This window comes from Melospiza georgiana, chromosome 7 (genome assembly GCF_028018845.1).
Source record: "Melospiza georgiana isolate bMelGeo1 chromosome 7, bMelGeo1.pri, whole genome shotgun sequence".
Classification (NCBI taxonomy): Eukaryota; Metazoa; Chordata; class Aves; order Passeriformes; family Passerellidae; genus Melospiza; species Melospiza georgiana.
The window spans coordinates 28,914,725-28,927,710 of record NC_080436.1 but is presented as its reverse complement, the minus strand read 5'-3'; positions in this window follow the sequence as shown (position 1 = coordinate 28,927,710).

The window sequence follows — 12,986 nt, the reverse complement described above, 5'->3', positions numbered from 1 at the left end:
CACAGTCAGGAGCGTTAGCTATGCATGCTTTCCCGTTGCCCGGGCTCAGCCAAATACTCTGTGAGAACAACACGTATATACACTTTGTTTTATTATGCCTCACAGATGCTTTTTTTGTTTTATATTTCAAGCTTTGTCAGGTCTAATGTTTGTTCCTTCATCCTTCAGCCCTCACTCTTCCCCCTGCATCCCCCCCCCACCCCTCAAATTTCAGAACTGCTTCCTAGACAGACCCAGTATCGATTACATAAACTGTCTTTCTTGGAAAGTAAAAGGGGGGTGAGTGGGTGGGGGTTTGTATTTGGGATTTCTTCTACTTGCAACTGAAAATGGCAGCCATTGAACAGATCTGGTCAATGACAGTAAGAGAATAAGCCCAGCAGAAAGTGGTAATATATTGTGTTACACTTATGCCAACTTGCCAAGTCAAGTTCTTTTTCTCAAGCGCATGTACAGTTTGTTCTTGCTATCCTCAGTTAACTCTGCTTTCTGAATAGAGGAGATGGGAACTGCTCAAAGGCCACAATAGCATGTTCTACTTAAGGTTTCCTCTCCACACTAACCATTGTGGATAGCACTCTTTACAGTCAAGCGCTCTTGAATAAGAAAGCTCTCATTAAGGAGATGAAGCTATGTTTTCTTTACCTTGCAAGAATTCTGTAAAATGAGATTTTCCTCATTACAGGCAAAGTACCTGCTGCTAAAAAGCAGCACAAAGTTGGCTCTATTTCCTTGAATGGATTTGAAGCTGCCTTCAAAACTAGCAGCAAAAGAGCATCAAAATGACAATATTGTACAAGAAATGCATCAGGAATGAGCGATTAATCTAAGTTTCTATGGGAACATGAAAAATGACATATTGGATCAGATGAGTGGCCTGCTTAGTCCAAGATATTCTGTCAGCTAATACCGTGTACCGCGGCAAGCAAAGGCTCAGTGCCCCATAGCAAACACCTCTCCCCAAAAACCCAGAAAACACAGGTAGGACGGCTTAGCTTGAGAGCAAAGATCAGCTGGTGGTCTGAGGCAGGAGGGCTGAGATGCATTTTGTAGCTGGTGTACACGAATCAAGATTACAGCCAACGTTGCTAAAGCAAATACCACTTTATTATGATTTTTCTCTGTCACTCAACCTTGGTAGCACTCCCTGTCTCAAGCTGAGTTTTTCAGGCAGGGGAGCCTGCCAAAGGGTGGGTGGCTTAAATCACATTGGAGCCAAATTTTAACAGGGCTTTGGGGTTGAATTTTTGTTCAATAAGGAATATAAAACCCACACACTCTTCAATATTGTGCATTAGAACTGTCATGATGAAGCCTGATGTAGCAGGTATTAATTTTTTTTTTTTTTGCATTACAAAATACTGCTTAAAAAGAAGACACATGTAAAAGAATTTTTCCAGTTCAAGGAAGGACAAAGATGGATCTTTGATTCAAAGCTATTCAAAGAGAAGAGCAATAAATTCTGCCAGTGCAGCGTGTTTACTGCTCAGCAATCGTCAAATCTAATCAAATCTAAAACCAGCAATAAAATGCAGGTAACAAAATATTATGGAGCACAGTAAAATATAATAATATGAGGTAAAACAGTTGTAATAACAATGTCCATGGATAAAAGGTGGCTGAGTCATTACCAGCTTCATCCATTGCAACTGCATAAGAAAAAAGTCACAATTTGCATGTTTCCCTACCAAATTTTAGTTTTTCCCTTGTGATTCTTCTCCCCAAAGGAGCTTATTCCTAAAAACTGCCACTGCAAGAGTCCATTCCCATGTTTAGATGTACCAGAAAGTAGGGAAATTATTTGATCCCATTTTAATCTCCAGGTTTGAGTGTTTACCCACTGTTTCAAGGCAAATTTATTTTGCTTGTAAAAATTACAGTAATTAATTGTAATATCTATAAATTTATGACAAAAGTTGAACAGGGAAAACCTCTTCCCCTAGAAAAATACAGACTATTTTACCATAAGATATCTGTGGTCAATTCCTACTGCTACATATATTTCTGGCAGTCCTTCTGCTTTTGTTCTTTTTCTTCCATAGAAGTGAAAAAGAAGCTAGAAAATTCTATTACAAGTTCTTTTAAAAGCCCCACATATAAAGACATGTAAAACTGAAACTGGAAGTTATTTTCAGTAGCAACCTTAACTGCTACAGAGACAATCTTAATTCCACCACCATATACCATAAGAACATATTAAACAGCACTAAGCATTAGGAATAACATAGAATAATGATAATGAAGTGGCTGGCACAGTTTGCCCATCCACATTTGCAATTAAATTAACTTTCTAGTTAAGCTAATTGTTTCTGGCATGACAATATGGAGCAGTCAGTTAAGACACAATTTTTTAATCACGCTCTGTTTTCCTGTGTTAAACAAGAAATTGGTAGAATTAAAGGCTGTATTCTGTGCAATGTGGCATTTTGTGCTGGCACAAACACTGCAGAGCTTGCTTTGGTTCTCCACTGAGTCCAGAAACTCTGATTACCCTGGTTTGAGCCCCTCTGCTCTCCACACAGAAACACAGAGAAACAGGATGATTTCATGGAGTGCCCTTGGTAAGGTTCCCTTCTGGCAAGCATGAAAGCTGGGGAAGATGGACAAGACATAGGAAGCCAAGAATTTACAACTCAACATTTTCACCTATCAAACTTGCACTTTTAGAACACTGGCTGCTGGCACCTGGACACAGTCATTTCTATCCTCTACTGCATGCCTGGAGATTGTGAAAAAGCTAAAAACTGCATCCTTGTCTTCATCCCACATGCCTGGTCATCCCTGCATTCCCAGACTCCATGCCAAATACTCATCTCACTTTATTGTGATTATTATAGCTCCATGCAATATAACTTGGTGGATCAGTCACTTCTAACCCCAGGGACTCTGAGTCCACAGGGTGAATTTGATCAGATATTAAAACACAAGTGAATGAGTAGATTAACTCAGTTAAGTATTATGATGAGAACATTAAAGCTTGCCTTTAGTCAGCAGCAAACTGGCATCTCTGCAAACCTGCAGTGATCACTCGCCATGCAGCATTGCTGAACTTTATCACAGAGAGCAAGTCCCAGTCTCCTGTGGTCTGTGTGAGGGACTGTTATGTTACACAATGTCCAAATCCCACGGGGAAACACCAGCACTGAACCATGCCATGCCTCGTGTCTTGTGCAACTTTTTCCATAAGCATCCTTGGGAGATTTAAATTTTAATCTCCTTGGGAGATTCAGATTTTAGCAATTTTTCTAGGAGTAAAATATCCGCACATTTTTGCTGAGAGTGAATTTGGAGTTTGATTTCAGAGTGGACCTAAGACATGGGAACAATGGTCTGATGCAAAATCTTCAAAGTGAACATTTTCTCCAAAACCCTTTTTGCATAAATTGTTTATCAAATGAAATCAACTTTATTCCTCTTTTCCATACTTATTCAGTACCAAAGAAAATGAAATAAAGAATCTTGTACTTTTCCTAAAGTAGTGCCTTTTACTAAAAACATCAAAAAACTAAAGATTTTTTCACTCCTGCAGTCCACAAAGCATTTTCAGAGAGGAAAAAAAAAAAATCTTTAAATTATTCATTTGAGAAAAATAATGTTCTCCAACCAGATCTCTCTATCAGTCCTTTTGGACACAGCCGAAGGGACAGCCAGCAGCTAAGAGGCCACTTGAGGAGGTCAGACAAGAACTCATACCAAGCACCATGCAGCTGCCCTCCTCTCTCTGCAGTGCGCCTATGTGCCTCTGTGGCCTTTATCCAAAGAGCAATAAGAAAGCATCACAGCAGGACTGACCAAAACTTGCTGAAATCATTGAGTGGAAGAACTGTTTTTCATTTGTACTAAATACAAATAAACATTAAGCTCATTTGCGGAGCAAAATAATCAAAACAATGGGAGAACAACCAAAGCATAAACATATGGGAAGTCTGGAATGAAAATAAGCCCTGGAGTCTAGATGTTTAGGACTTTGGTAGCAGAATGCTTGTTTTGGATGGTTGTGGGAGAATCTCCAATCAAAAGCCAAAAGGAAGCATCAAAAAGAGCCACAAAAGCATCAACAGCATGACTTCAAGATAAACCTTAAGAAACCTATTGAGGCAAGTGCTGACTGAAAGAGATTGGGAATTTCAAGCAAAGGAATTATCTTTTGTTTGATTCTACCTGCAGAAACAGAAATCAGGACCTTGTAAATAAACAGGATTGCATCAAAGATAAGTGACTCAATCATCAATTGCACTTCTTAACATTCAGACTCTGGGCTTCCTACAAGAGGGTTAAAGAGAGAAAACCCCCATGTTCTGGTTTCCAAGAACAAAGCCTGTGAGCTGGTATCTCTCCTGTATCAGGGCAGAACAAAAGGCAGTACACAGTTCAAACATGTAAAGAACTGGAGGAGTTAAAACAGCACCTGAAAACTTACTGGTAAAGATGAACCCTTTTTAGAAAGCCAATGGCAAAATGCCCAAAGAAACTAAGAGTTGCAGCTGCAACAGTTGTCGCTTGAAATAAGGCTGGAAAGGGCTACAAAAGCTTTGACCAGCCTGGAAGTTGCTATCTGATAAACTGCAGAAAGGGCTCAGGGAATTGAAAAGTGTCCCAGAGAATGAAAATGAACCAGTATCAACAACCATGACATGCTGAACAGAAAGGAAAGGAAAAAAAACCCAAAACTTCATTTGAATTAGGTGGGAACAAACGTTTTCCCTGATATACTCAAATATCAGCAAGGACCTCAAGGGCAAATTGGCTATACACCAGTTTGCAGACACTCAGGTAAGAGCCGGAAATAAAGATCAGCAAAAGACAAAAAGATATTGTACTGACTGCACAATTTACTACAGATCCTGAACTTTTTTCACAGCTGCATACCACAAAAGGAAACAGCTGCTGCAAACAGAAGAAGATGTCAGGAATTTGCCAAGATCTTTACAGTGCTGTTTCTCTATCTCAAATTCAGTTCAGCAACTTTAATATGGCTCATACCATCATTATGCTTTGTGGAAGGAATGATGACCAATCTGAGTTTATAAAGCAAAAGAAATTGGCAACAATGGCGAAAATGAAGGAATGCAGATGAGGTCATTATTGATCCTGGAGGAAAAAATGCCTTTCAAGGAGAATAGTTATAAACACAGGCCTAGTGAGAATAGAGCATGGCATGTTCCAAAACAGACTTCCAACACCAAGATGAAGAACAGGCTGGAGGGGAGCATGAAGCTGAAGCAAGTCAGGAGTTCAAATACCAGTCACATACCAGTTTGTAGTTTCTGTAGGGAGCTTAACAGTTACTTTTATTAAAAGTAGAAATAAACAGAGAAGGCTATTTAGTGTGTAATAGGTAACTATCTGAAATACACAAGAATCACTGAGTCAGACTTTGGTTGTGACACCAGGAATAGAAGGTAAGGGAATGGATCATTCAACCTACAGATCTCTTTTGCAGTGCCCAAACCCCACCTTTAGGGGCAGAAATACCATTAGGAATTACAGGCAGTGGCCTCTTTCCAGCAAATGAAAGATGAGGAGTGCTTGAAACTTGCTTTGAGATCCCAGATCCCTGGTGATCTTTAGCTGCTGAAGTTCTCCTGGATCTGAAACAAGAGCAAATCTCTATAGATTTAAAGAATGCTTCTGACAATAGTCAGAAAGAGATGGGATGGGGAAAGGCAGACTGTGATGGCAAAAAATTGATCTTGTAAATTAATATGAACTATAGGAAGTTTGGGTGTGAACATGTCAACACTCAGAAAATGTATTAACTTTTAATCTGGCACCCTACAAAGCACTCAGAGAAGCAAAAAACATTTTTGAGACTGTTTTGTTAGAAATTATTCTCTCTCTGACAGACACCTAAGTTACATTTGCTTCCACAGAAGAGTGATCCTGGATACCTAAACAGCATCCTTCTTTTCAGCAGGGAAGAAGTAAAGAAGCCTCATAAGCCCATGGAAGAAGCGTGTCAGGAAGCTAGAACAGACGCTTCAGCCAAATGTCAGGCCAAGTCCAGTTAAGGAAAAAAGGTGACAGCATCAGATCACAGAAAACCACACAAAGTCATTTAGTGTGTGCTCCTTTATTACTGTAAATAGTACCCTAGATACTGGTGAAAGCTTGGTCTGGTTTACTACTCTGAATCTTAAAAGTAGCTATTGGCAAGTAGAAGTAGATCCAGAGGGACAGGGGAAAAAAGAACCCAAGACATTCACAGCAGGACGAGAACTGTGGCAATTTAAAATGATGGGTTTTGGCTGGTGCAATACATCAGCTACATTCAAAAGTCTAACCAAGAGGGTGTTATGTGGCATGCCTCTCTCAGCCTGTTTGTTATACCTAGATGATATCCTGGTGCATGGTAAAATGTTGGAACAGGAACTGATACATTAATAAATGGAGTGTAATTAGCTTAAAGCTGCTAGTCTTAGACTGTCTAAATAGAAAAGCTAGGAGCTTGTTTCCAAAAGAGGTAAATTACCTTGGGCAAATCAAGCAAGGAAGGGAGCATGACTTCCCTGGACAATGAGAAGCTGCCCAGATCTTGCAGCTGCCCCCACAGAGGGATAGGCACCATCTCTGGGAGCCTCTGTTTCTTGTTTTCAAGACTATCAGCATATTTTTCAGCATTACAAAACCATCAGACTGATTAGGGAAGCCATCCCAGTAAGTCAGTGTAAAGTTAATGTCTCCAGACTTGAAAAGGGCTTTTGCAATTGTTCCTGTCTTAGCTACCTGCACCCTGAGGCTTCTTCATCCTGTCCACTCATTAGTGCTTGGGGGCAAGTGCAACTGCACACAAAACTTAGAAAGTGGATTACTGAATAGAAGTTCAAATTTTCTGAAAGGATTTATTCCCCCCCACAACAAGAAAATGCCCCAACAAAACAGTTTTCCCATGCTGGATCTGCAAGGAAGTTCACAGTCAGCATAGAACAAGCTTTTGCAGAAATGGTTCACTGTGGGAATCCTAAAATGACTGAACCAGTAATGTATGTTTGCATAGCCACACTGGTTATGAAACTATGCCTGGTCCAGTAGCTCATTACAGTTAATAATCTCTGGGGAAACACAGTCATCTTCCCATGATTCCCAGAAGCATACATATTCCTGCTTCATCCAGTGAAAGAAGATTTGTCATCTTCCCAAGAAGAGATCCCAGTACTTATGGTGCAACATATGACATAAAAGTAATTTGGTAAGTGTAGCCCTTGGGAGAGAAATCCCTCAAAATACCCCTCTGAGTCAGATGAGCTGCAGGCAAAGGCAAACTAATCAGGGAAAAATGTCCAGGACAAAATCCATGTATCAGGAGTGCTTTTGTCTGCTGTGGTGGCCATAATCAGATGCTGGAGATGAGGAAGGACGGAGCAATCCTATTTCCAACTCACAGCCTCTCAGCTTCCAACTATTTTCAGCTCTGAGACTTCCTGACCCGTGTATAGTTTACATGCCGTTAGTAATTCTCCCTGATTTTGTCTTTCGTGAACTTAAACATGTAAACCTGTCACATTCACAATGTCTTTTGGCAGTGAGCTCCACTGGTCTACCACCCACTTTGTAAGCCATTCAATGCTTTGGAACATCCTTGTCTTCCTTTGAAGTTTTTTCCCCTATCCACAAAAGCATTCAAAAATGAAAGGTCCAAAACACGAGTGCATTCAAGGTGAACCTTGATATTCTTTGTGTTGTCTTCCGTGATTTCCCTGGTAACTATTAACTTTTTTTTTTCCTTAATCATTGTGGAGCACACAAGAATTCACAGAGCTGTCAACATCCCTGGCACCTTGCTCCTTCATTGTAACAGTCAGTGTAGATCCTGGGAATCAAGGTAGTTTGCAAGCCTTCTACATAACCTGCACTGGTGACAAAGGTGCTGAATAGCATGCAGATGTACGACAATGTGCTGTCAGAGAGCACTGATCTCGTATCCTTAAGCAAAGATAAAGCTGCTAACAGTATTTGCAGCTGATTATCACTCTGGTTTTTATTTAATCTTTTTTGTTTTCCCCTCATCAAATTGATATCAGTGCAACCACTTGTCTCCCAGCTATTTCTTCATTTTGGAGCTCTCCCTATACAAATCACTTCTTATTTGCTGCTTTCTAAGCTACCCTGCTCAATCTCTAGTCCTACTCCATTTCTAGTTTCATTTCTAACACCCTTTCAGCCTGATTTTCTCCAAACATCTGCCAGCCAAGCATCTGCATTGGATGGGTTCTCCTTCAGCAACACATTGAAAGAAAAGCCACAACTCCCTCTTGGCTTAAGCATTTGGTACCACTCTGCCTTGGACCAGCTGTGATTAGACCAGGTCAGTGTGGTTTTACTTTTGCAAATTTGGTCTTGGACACCCCATGGTGAGGCAGCAGAAGACAACAATTCAAGAGCTTACAAAGAAGGGCAGATGTTCAGATGTTCATTGGAATAAAAATGAGGTCTGAACAGGGGAGCTCCTTCCCACCTGCTTTTGGGGAAAAGATAATTACCAGCCTAAACTCAAACCCAATCTCAACAGGTATTGGTAACACAGACCTATCTAGAGAAAGTGGTATTTTTTTTCTATGCAAGAACACATTTACTTTTCTCAAGCTTAAAACAACCTCTCTTTCTCTGTTGCAAATCTTGGGGCATATTTGGCAACTTCAGTGCTCTTCAGGTTGGCTGTTATTTATAAAGGAAAAAACCCCAAGAACTATTTATCATAGATGGCAAAACTGAGCCAAAGCTTGGGAGAGAGGCATGACCACTGCCACAGCAAAACTTTTCAACAGCAATGAGAACAGAATATGTGCTTTCCAAGTTTCAACCAACAGGCACAGTAAAGCCCAGAACAGTGGCATTGCCTATACACATGCAACACTGAACAATGAGTGATGCTGAATACTCAGTGCACCTGCCAGTGTGTGCAAGTCTTGAACCACAAAATGAGTGAATTGATACAGTGAGAGTTTCAAACATAACGAGAGAGTAGGACGGGTCAAGGGAAGTGGATTCTACTTCACCCAGCTGATAAACTGGAACACAGTAACAGGGTATACATGTGAGAACTGTTTTACAAGAAAAGAGCATATAGAGCATAAAATTAATGCTCAGCTTCCTCCCAACAGGAAAAAAACCACCATCCTCCCGAAATCCAGCTACTTGAGTTTTCTCTTTCAAGTGTGATCATACTTCTTTTGATAAACTCTGACCATGAGTAGCACTGCATGCAGCAAACAAGAAAGCTTTTCAAAATCCAGACCGTGCCTGAAAGTTGTGCTTCAGTCAGAGGTGTAAAAACACCCAAGGACATAATTTAACTAATGTAAGCACTTCAGGAGTCCTAGTGAAACTGCTTGGAGTGGTGTATTCAGTTGTTTAAAGCTTTTTTTTTTTTTTTTTGTCACAGGCAAGATATATGTTTACATGGCAGACTTAATTGCTGTTTTCAGAGGACTAATGCTGTGTAAAATCATAGTCATCAATACAGCCATTTATTTTGACTATAATTAACAAATCAAGTCACAGCACGTTTTACTTATTTGCCAATCTGTTGAATATTCACACTGGCCCCAAGTCGCCTATTCATTTAGCAGTAAACATGTAGCCTAGCAACTGACTGTCAATATCAACAGTGGCTGATGAAGTTGTTAATCTCTGGAAGACTGACAGGTTAAGCCAAATTCTCCTATGCAAAACTCTCATTGTCCAAGCCTTACATTAGCCCACAAGGATATTTATGTTCAAAAGATACCACATCTCCTTCTACTATTAAAATTAAATGAAGTGTGCTAGAGGCAGGAAAAGGCTATGTGCTCTGCCTGCCATGCATGTTTTGCATGCACCACGGCATCCAGCATTGTGTTTGCAGGATGTATTGACCATTGCTAATTTCCAGAGACAATTGAAGACACTTTTGCATCTGTTCATCATCCCGGAATAAACTATCATATAAGTGCATGCTGCGCACCAGAATATAGATGAGGTCAGGAGAAACACAAATATCTCCTTTACTATGCAAATCTGCACTGGAACTGCAAAAGAGAAAGCATGAAGGTATCGATAAAGAGCTTTAATCTGGGGTATTGAGAATCAAAATCAGAGTGAAGGAATTTAAAAGGAGTACGAGCAGTTTGACTGGGATAACAAGAAAAAAAAATTTAGCCCAATTTAAAACTCGATACACCAGCACTGAATTAAACAATTTTCTGATCATTTAGTTGTACTGCTCAGAAGTTTCATCAACACAGTACATGAAAGACAGAGACAGATTAATTATCTGCAAATATACAGCGAGGAGTTTCAGAACAGCAGGAAAAACCTATTGCTTTGTGCTGTCTGTTACAGGCCTGAGCTGGATAAAACTGCCTGCCCAAAGTACTTTGTATCTCACTTGGATATTGACAGCCATGTCACTTGTAGCAGACATTGTCAAGGGTAAAGTCCTAGAACAACAGCAATTCCACAATGATTTAATCCTTTCCAAGTACTTACAGAAGATGGATGGTTATCATTAGCAGTGAAACTGTGGAATTGAGGAAAGTAGAACTGGGGAGACTGTCTGCAGGACTTCTTGCTCCAAGACAGAATCAGCTCTACATTTTGTCATTCCTCTTCTTAACAGCCTCCAGCCACAAAGGGACAGTCTGTTCCAGAACTGCCCTGCATGAATTATCAGAAAACTGGGGGTTTTTTTACTTCTCCTAACATCCAATTCTTCCTAACAACAACTTCATCCCATTTCCTCTTATGCAAAATGAAACCTGTCTCTTCCTCTCTGCACCATACTTTTACATGTTTGATTACTGGCAGGACCCCACAGGAATTTTCCCTGACCTAGAGTAAACAGCATCCATCCACACATCTCCATAACAGGACATGGTGACCATGCCCATCGCTCTTGTCTGGGTTGTCTCCAAGTGGTCAACATCTTTCTAGAAGGACAAAGGTATCCTCAAAGTGGTCAACATCTTTCTAGAAGGACAAAGGTATCCTCAAAGTGATCAACATCTTTTGGGAAGACATTGCCTGTGCTAAGCATGGCAGAGGAGTTACTTAACATACCCTTCAGATTATATTCAATTTATGAATTCCCAGATGATGTTTGCCATTTTCGCAACAGCGTGACATTGTTGGTTTGTAATTTTTCCAAAGAACTGCTGTCAAAACAGGTGTTGCCCTTCTCATATTCCTGCAGCTTATTGTTTCTGCTGAACTACCATTCTTCTGTACTCAGTTTACTGAGTCTCAACCTATTCTTATAGACCCTTTTCCCCATTGTCAAGGTCATTTTCTATTCATAAAGCTTTCCACTCAGTTTTCTGTAAATTTAACATGTATAATGTGTATTGCATCACTCAGGTCATGGCCTAATGAGAGCTGGGCACAGCTCTGTAGAGCACTTCTCAATATATACCTCTGCTTTGATACTACTTCATCCTCCTAAAATTCATTCTCCAAAGCAATTTCTCTAGCTGGTTTTGTTTTTACCTAACATTTTCATCCAGCCCAGGTTTCTCTTGCTTCAGAGAATGTCTTGCAAGCCAACTTTAAAGATCTCACAATACTCAAGAAACTATGTCAATTGTTTCTTCTCTTTCCATGAAGTCTGTTACTCTGCTGCACACGGAAATCTAAGTGGTTTGACAATTCATTCTTGACAAATCTGTGCTGGCAGCTTTTTACTTTCTTGTTACCCTTCAGCTGCTTTGAAATGTTTGATTTTTGGTTTTGATTTTTTTTCCCCTCCCTCGAATTTTTCTGTGGACTGGAGCTGGAGTTAGCACTGGTTGGTCTGAAATCCTCTGGCTCCTCTTTCTCCCCCTCTTTTTGAACATGAAAGACTTTATGTTTTCTCTTTTCCCAGCCTCTGGTACATCATTGATCTCAGATGAACTCTCAAAGAAAACACAAATTGCTCTGAGATTCCTTTAGACAAACCCTGCAACAAAGTCCATCACAACCAGTCTATTTGAAAACATCTGAATCATCTGTAAATCCCTAATTGGGTCTTTTCTATTTTTGTCTAGGATTGTATCCCTTTCCTATTGATTTTAATAGTATCAATAATATGAAAGCAAAAAACTTTCTTAATGAGGTTTCAATTAAAAAGAAGAAAAGGAAAGGACTAAAAAAAGACTCTTCAGTTTCCATTATCAGGTTGCTTTCTCCTGTAAGCAAAGCAGCAATCCTTGACTAGATTACCTTCTTATTACTGCATGCTGAGGATGATTCCTCCTCATCTCAACATCTCTAACTAGCTAGTTAGCATTGCAACCTAGTGCCTGGATCTTCCTTTCATCCCTTCATACTTGTGCCATTTTGGGTACCATTACTTTCCCTTTGATGTATTTCTCTCTTTCTCCCTGTGCAGAACCCAGCTCTTTGGCCAAGTTAATCTCTATGTTGGCTTTTTTTTTTGCGCTGGTACCATAATGTCACATCTTTGAGGATCTGGCAGATAATTCACCTTTGCTTTCAACTATTAAATTTGCCTCTGGAGAAATCTTAGCTATCATTCTCTCAAGTCCATTTTTGTTACATTGTTGTTCCTCCTCATCTCTTCACAAAGATTGTGAAATCTCATTTCATGCTCAATTTCACCCAACTTGCCTATTGCCTTTGTACTCACAGCTACTTCATCTTCATTGTCTAAAATATAAAAAAGCCTTTGCTCCTGACACATTTCTCCATTCTGCAAAACAAACAAATATTTTTTAAAAAATCAAGACTAAGCCCCAGTACTTCTTTAAAACTTGTTGAATCATCCATTTCCCACTATGGGTTTTCCCTCAGGAGATGTCTGCAAGCATTTAAAATTCCAGATGAATGTAAAATTCCCATTAATTTCACAAAAATTCTTATCCATCTTACCTTCCAGGATTGGTGTTTTGCAATAGATCACAGCCCCTTTTATCTCTACACATAATTTTCATGAGATCTCTTCCTCATCCCTACAGTCTGGGCCTCAGGATATTTCCTCACCTTTCTGCTATCTATTTAATACTCTTCAT